Consider the following 8494-nt stretch of genomic DNA (forward strand, 5'->3'; position numbering starts at 1 on the left):
GTTATTTCCTTTGCCATTTATTTTGCTTTGCATCTTTATTTCTCTTTATCATAAAAATACCAAAAATATTATCTTATCATATCTATCAGATCTCACTCTCGTAAGTGACCGTGAAGGGATTCACAACCCCTTTATCGCATTGGTTGCGAGGTTCTTATTTGTTTGTGTAGGTGCGTGGGACTTGAGCGTGATCTCCTACTGGATTAATACCTTGGTTCTCAAAAACTGAGGGAAATACTTACGCTACTTTGCTGCATCACCCTTTCCTCTTCAAGGGAAAACCAACGCAGTGCTCAATAGGTAGCATTTCTTGACGTCCACTCCAAGTCCCCCGGATCACATTTGTTCCAAAAATCACGCTCCCGAAGGTTTCATTCTGTTTGGACTCCGTTTGATATTCCTTTTCTGTGAAACACTGAAATAGGCAAAAAACAGCAATTTGGGATGGGCCTTCGTTAATAGGTTAGTCCCAAAAATAATATAGAAGTGTAAAATAAAGCCTGTTATCATCCAAAACAGATAATATAATAGCATGGAATAATAAAAAATTATAGATACATTGGAGGCGTATCATGCATCCCCAAGCTTAATTCCTGCTCATCCTCGAGTACGTAAATGATAAAAACAGAATTTTTTATGTGGAATGCTTCCTAACATATTTTTCCATGTAATTTTATTTATTATGGCATGAATGTTCAGATCCGAAAGATTCAATATAAAAGTTTAATATTGACATAAAAATAATAATACTTCAAGCATACTAACTAAGCAATCATGTCTTCTCAAAATAACATGGCCAAAGAAAGTTCATCCCTACAAAATCATATAGTTTGGTCATGCTCCATTTTCGTCACACAAGAATGCTCTCATCATGCACAACCCCGATGACAAGGCAAGCAATTGTTTCATACTTTAGTAATCTCAATTTTTTTCAACTTTCACGCAATACATGAGCGTGAGCCATGGATATAGCACTATGGGTGGAATAGAATATAATGAAGGGGGTTATGTGGAGAAGAAAAAAGGGAGAAAGTCTCACATTGACGCGGCTAATCAATGGGCTAGGGATATGCCCATCAATAGATGTCAATGCAAGGAGTAGGGATTGCCATGCAACGGATGCACTAGAGCTATAAATGTATGAAAGCTCAACAAAAGAAACTAAGTGGGTGTGCATCCAACTTGCTTGCTCACGAAGACCTAGGGCACTTGAGGAGTCCCATTGTTGGAATATACAAGCCAAGTTCTGTAATGAAAAATTCCCACTAGTATATGAAAATGACAAAACAAGAGACTCTCTATCATAAAGATCATGGTGCTACTTTGAAGCACAATTGTGGAAAAAGGATAGTAGCATCGCCCCCTTTTTGGGGGGAGGGGCTTCCTTTTTTTGTTTGGCCTTTCTCTTTTTTTCCTTTTTTTCTTTTGGGACAATTCTCTATTAATGATGATCATCACACTTCTATTTATTTACAACTCGATAGTAGAACAAGATATGACTCTATATGAATGCCTCCGGCGGTGTATCGGGATGTGCAATGACTCATGAGTGACATGTATGGAAGAATTATGAACGGTGACTTTGCCACAAATACGATGTCCACTACATGATCATGCAAGGCAATATGACAATGATGATGCGTGTCATAATAAACGGAACGGTGGAAAGTTGCATGGCAATATATCTCGGAATGGCTATGGAAATGCCATAATAGGTAGGTATGGTGGCTGTTTTGAGGAAGATATAAGGAGGTTTATGTGTGATAGAGCGTATCGTATCACGGGGTTTGGATGCATCGGCGAAGTTTGCACCAACTCTCAAGGTGAGAAAGGGCAATGCACGGTACCGAAGAGGCTAGCAGTCATGGAAGGGTGAGAGTGCGTATAATCCATGGACTCAACATTAGTCATAAAGAACTCACATACTTATTGCAAAAATCTACAAGTCATCAAAAACCAAGTATTACGCGCATGCTCCTAGGGGGATAGATTGGTAAGGAAAGACCATCACTCGTCCCCGACCGCCACTCATAAGGAAGACAATCAAATAACACCTCATGTTTCAAATTTGTTACATAATGTTTACCATACGTGCATGCTACGGGACTTGCAAAATTCAACACAAGTATTTCTCAAATTCAAAACTACTCAACTAGCACAACTTTGATATCACTATCTCCATATCTCAAAACAATCACCAAGTATCAAACTTCTCTTAGTATTCAATGCACTTACATGAAAGTTTTTGTTATGCCTAAAAGAAAATTGCCATGTTGTTCTAAAGGACTCTCAAAATAATATATGTGAAGCATGAGAGATCAATTATTTCTATAAAATAAAACCACCACCATGATCTAAAAGATATAAGTGAAGCACTAGAGCAAAAACTATATAGCTCAAAAGATATAAGTGAAGCACATAGAGTATTCTAATAAATTCCAATTCATGTGTGTCTCTCTCAAAAGGTGTGTACGTCAAGGATGATTTTGGTAAACTAAAAATCAAAGACTCAAATCATACAAGACTCTCCAAGCAAAACACATATCATGTGGCAAATAAAAATATAGCTCCAAGTAAAGTTACCGATGAACGAAGACAAAAGAGGGGATGCCTTTTGGGGCATACCCAAGCTTAGGATTTTTGGTGTCCTTGGATTTTACCTTGGGGTGCCTTGGGCATCCCCAAGCTTAGGTTCTTGTCACTCCTTGTTCCATAATCCATCAAATCTTTACCCAAAACTTGAAAACTTCACAACACAAAACTTAACAGAAAATCTCGTGAGCTCCGTTAGCGAAATAAAACAAAACACCACTTCAAGGTACTGTAATGAACTCATTATTTATTTATATTGGTGTTAAACCTACTATATTCCAACTTCTATATGGTTTATAAACTTCATTACTAGCCATAGATTCATCAAAATAAGCAAACAACGCACGAAAAACAAAATCTGTCAAAAACAGAACAGTCTGTAGTAATCTGTAACTAACGCAAACTTATGGAATCCCTAAAATTATAAAATAAATTTCTGAACGTGAGGAATTTATATATTAATCATCTGCAAAAACAATTAACTAAATAGAACTCTCCAATAAAAAATGGCAGCAATTCTCGTGAGCGCTAAAGTTTCTGTTTTTTACAGCAAGATCAAAAAGACTTTCCCCAAGTCTTCCCAACAGTTCTACTTGGCACAAACAATAATTAAACACAAAAAACACAACCAAAACAGAGTCTAGATAAATTATCTATTACTAAACAGGAAAAAAAGCAAGGAATAAAAATAAATTTGGGTTGCCTCCCAACAAGCGCTATCGTTTAACGCCCTTAGCTAGGCATAAAAGCGAAGATAGATCTAGGTATTGCCATCTTTGGTAGGCAATCCATAAGTGGCTCTCATAATAGATTCATAAGGTAATTTAATTTTCTTTCTAGAGAAGTGTTCCATGCCTTTCCTTAACGGAAATTGGAATCTAATATTCCCTTCCTTCATATCAATAATTACACCAATCGTTCTAAGGAAAGGTCTACCAAGAATAATAGGACATGAAGGATTGCAATCTATATCAAGAACAATGAAATCTACGGGCACATAATTCATAGTTGCAACAATAAGAACATCATTAATCTTTCCCATAGGTTTCTTAATAGTGGAATCCGCAAGGTGCAAGTTTAAAGAACAATCATCAAATTCACGGAAACTTAGCAAATGACACAAAGTTTTTGGGATCATGGAAACACTAGCACCCAAATCACACAAAGCATAGCATTCATGATCTTTAATTTTTATTTTAATAGTAGGTTCCCACTCATCATAAAGTTTTCTAGGGATAGAAACTTCCAAGTCAAGTTTTTCTTCATAAGATTGCATCAAAGCATCAACGATATGTTTAGTAAAAGCTTTATTTTGACTATAAGCATGAGGGGAATTTAGCATGGATTGCAACAAGGAAATACAATCTATCAAAAAGCAATTATCATAATTAAATTCCCTGAAATCCAAGATAGTGGGTTCGTTGATATCTGAAGTTTTGACCTCTCCAATCCCACCTTTATCAATTTTTGCATCAAGATCTAAAAACTCCGAATTTTTGGGACACCTTCTAACTAAAGTTGACTCATCTCCAGTCCCATCATTATCAAGATTCATATTGCAAAACAAAGATTTAATAGGGGACACATCAATCACTTTTAGATCTTCATCTTTATTATCTAACTCTTCTGGTTTAGCGGCCATCTTATTAACTAAAGTGGCCTGCTTATCAGAAATTTGGGCAATTAATTTTTCAAGATGAGCAAACTGAGATTTCAAACCATAAAATTCCTTAGACATATCATCGAGCTCTTAATTCATGAAACTGATAAAACCTTTTTGTTCTTTAAGCTCGTTTCTAAAGAAATTATTATGCTCAAACTGCAAGGACATAAAACTTCTAACGTTGTTTTCGATTTCTTCCAACCTTCTAAGGTGAGGATCAACACCTTATGGTAAAGCCATAAGGGCAACAAGCAACAAGAGACAAGCGAAAAAGAAGCGAACGGAAAGAGAGGGCGAATAAAACGGCAAGGGTGAAGTGGGTGGGAGGAAAACGAGAGGCAAATGGCAAATAATGTAATGCGAAGGGTAAGAGTTGTGATGGGTACCTTGTATGTCTTGACTTGGCATAGATCTCCCTAGCAACGGCGCCAGAAATCCTTCTTGCTACCTCTTGAGCATTGTGTTGGTTTTCCCTTGAAGAGAAAAGGGTGATGCAGCAAAGCAGCATAAGTATTTCCCTCGGTTTTTGAGAACCAAGGTATCAATCCAGTAGGAGACCACGCGCGAGTCACCTCGTACCTACACAAACAAATAAGAACCTCGCAACCAACGTGATAAAGGGGTTGTCAATCCCTTCACGGGCACTTGCAAGAGTGAGATCTGATAGAGATAATAATAATACGATAAATATTTTTGGTATTTTTATGATATAGATTGAAAGTAAAGATTGCAAAGTAAAATAGATTGGAAACTTGTATGATGGAAGAATAGACCCGGGGGGCATAGGTTTCGCTAGTGGCTTCTCTCAAGATAGCATAAGTATTACGGTGGGTGAACAAATTACTATCAAGCAATTGATAGAAAAGCGAATAATTATGAGAATATCTAGGTATGATCATGTATATAGGCATCACGTCCGTGACAAGTAGACCGACTCCTGCCTGCATCTACTACTATTACTCCACACATCGACCGCTATCCAGCATGTATCTAGAGTATTAAGTTCATAAGAACAGAGTAACGCCTTAGACAAGATGACATGATGTAGAGGGACAAACTCATGCAATATGATATAAACCCCATCTTTTTATCCTTGATGGCAACAATACAATACGTGTTTTTTCCCTTTCTGTCACTGTGATCGAGCACCGCAAGATTCAACCCAAAGCTAAGCACTTCTCCCATTGCAAGAAAGATCAATCTAGTAGGCCAAACCAAACTGATAATTCGAAGAGACTTGCAAAGATAACCAATCATACATAAAAGAATTCAGAGAAGATTCAAATATTGTTCATAGATAAACTTGATCATAAACCCACAATTCATCGGATCTCGACAAACACAACGCAAAAGAAGATTATATCGAATAGATCTCCAAGAGAATCGAGGAGAACTTTGTATTGAGATCCAAAGAGAGAGAAGAAGCCATCTAGCTACTAGATATGGACCCGAAGGTCTGAGGTAAACTACTCACACATCATCGGAGGAGCCATGGAGTTGATGTAGAGGCCCTCCATGATCAATGCCCCCTCCGGAGGAGCTCCAGAAAAGGCCCCAAGATGGGATCTCTTGGGTACAGAAGGTTGCGGCAATGGAAATAGGGTTTCGTTGTGCTCCTGGATGTTTTCGGGGTATGTCAATATATATAGGAGGAAGAAGTAGGTCGGTGGAGCAACGAGGGGCCCACGAGGGTGGAGGGTGTGCCCAGGGGGGTAGGCGTGCCCCCCTGCCTCGTGGCCTCCTCGATTGTTTCTTGACGTCCACTCCAAGTCCCCTGGATCACATTTGTTCCAAAAACCACGCCCCTGAAGGTTTCATTCCGTTTGGACTCCATTTGATATTCCTTTTCAGCGAAACACTGAAATAGGCAAAAAAACAACAATTTGGGCTGGGCCTCTGGTTAATAGGTTAGTCCCAAAAATAATATAAATGTGTAAAATAAAGCCCGTTATCATCCAAAATAGATAATATAATAGCATGGAACAATCAAAAATTATAGATACGTTGGAGACGTATCAATCTTCAAGAAGAAGACTGACGCTGACAGTAATGTTTCTGTCTACAAAGCTCGACTTGTCGTGAAAGGTTTTCGACAAGTTCAAGGAGTTGACTACGATGAGACCTTCTCACCCGTAGAGATGGTTAAGTCTGTCCGAATCATGTTAGGAATTGTCGCATTTTATGATTATGAAATTTGGCAAATGGATGTCCTTAATGGATATCTTAAAGAAGAGTTGTATATGATGCAACCAAAAGGTTTTGTCGATCCAAAAAGGTGCTACCAAAGTGTGCAAGCTCCATCGATCCATTTATGTACTGGTGCAAGCCTCTCGGAGTTGGAATATACGCTTTGATAGTGTGATCAAAGCATATGGTTTTATACATACTTTTGGAGAAGTTTGTATTTACAAGAAAGTGAGTGGGAGCTCTGTAGCATTTCTAATATTATATGTAGACGACATATTGTTGATTGGAAATAATACAGAATTTCTGGATAGCATAAAAGGATACTTGAATAAGAATTTTTCAATGAAAGACCTCGGTGAAGCTACTTATATATTAGGCATGAAGATCTATAGAGACAGATCAAGACGCTTAATTGGACTTTCACAAAGCACATACCTTGATAAAGTTTTGAAGAAGTTCAAAATGGATCAGTCAAAGAAAGGGTTCTTGCCTGTGATACAAGGTGTGAAGTTGAGTCAGATTCAATGCCCGATCACTGCAGAAGATAGAGAGAAAATGAAAGTTATTCCCTATGCCTCAGCCATAGGTTCTATCATATATGCAATGTTGTGTACCAGACCTGATGTGTGCCTTGCTATAAGTTTAGTAGGGGAGGTACCAAAGTAATCCAGGAGTGGATCACTGGACAGCGGTCAAGAACATCCTGAAATACCTGAAAAGGACTAAGGATATGTTTCTCGTTTATGGAGGTGACAAAGAGCTTGTCATAAATGGTTACGTCGATGCAAGCTTTGACACTGATTCGGATGACTCTAAGTCACAAACCGGATATGTATTTATATTGAATGGTGGAGCTTTCAGTTGGTGTAGTTCCAAGCAGAGCGTCGTGGTGGGATCTACGTGTGAAGCGGAGTACATAGCTGCTTGGGAAGCAGCAAATGAAGGAGTCTGGATGAAGGAGTTCATATTTGATCTAGGTGTAATACCTAGTGCATCGGTACCAATGAAAATCTTTTGTGACAATACTGAAGCAATTGCCTTGGCGAAGGAATCCAGATTTCACAAGAGAACCAAACACATCAAGAGATGCTTCAATTCCATCCGTGATCAAGTCAAGGAGGGAGACATAGAGATTTGCAAAAATACATACGGATCTGAATGTTGCAGACCCGTTGACTAAACCTCTCTCACGAGCAAAGCATGATCAGCACCAAGACTCCATGGGTGTTAGAATCATTACTATGTAATCTATATTATTGACTCTAGTGCAAGTGGGAGACTGAAGGAAATATGCCCTAGAGGCAATAATAAAGTTGTTATTTATATTTCCTTATATCATGATAAGTGTTTATTATTCATGCTAGAATTGTATTAACCGGAAGCTTAGTACATGTGTGAATACATAGACAAACAGAGTGTCCCCAGTATGCCTCTACTTGACTAGCTCATTAATCAAAGATGGTTAAGTCTCCTGACTATAGACATGTGTTGTCATTTGATGAACGGGATCACATCATTAGAGAATGATGTGATGGACAAGACCCATCTGTTAGCTTAGCATTATGATCGTTTAGTTTTATTGCTATTGATTTCTTCATGACTTATACATATTCCTCTGACTATGAGATTATACAACTCCCGGATACCGGAGGAACACCTTGTGTGCTATCAAACATCACAATGTAACTGGGTGATTATAAAGATGCTCTACAGGTGTCTCCAAAGGTGTTTGTTGAGTTGGCATAGATCGAGATTAGAATTTGTCACTCTGTGTATCAGAGAGGTATCTCTAGGCCCTTTCGGTAATGCACATCACTATAAGCCTTGCAAGCAATGTGACTAATGAGTTAGTTGCGGGATGATGCATTACGGAACGAGTAAAGAGACTTGCTGGTAACGAGATTGAACTAGGTATGGTGATACCGATGATCGAATCTCGGGCAAGTAACATACCAATGACAAAGGGAATAACGTATGTTGTTATGCGGTTTGACTGATAAAGATCTTTGTAGAATATGTAGGAGCCAATATGAGCATCCAGGTTCCGCTATT

Source organism: Triticum urartu, chromosome 7A (genome assembly GCF_056163025.1).
Source record: "Triticum urartu cultivar PI428250 chromosome 7A, HENAU_Tu73, whole genome shotgun sequence".
NCBI classification, from domain to species: Eukaryota; Viridiplantae; Streptophyta; class Magnoliopsida; order Poales; family Poaceae; genus Triticum; species Triticum urartu.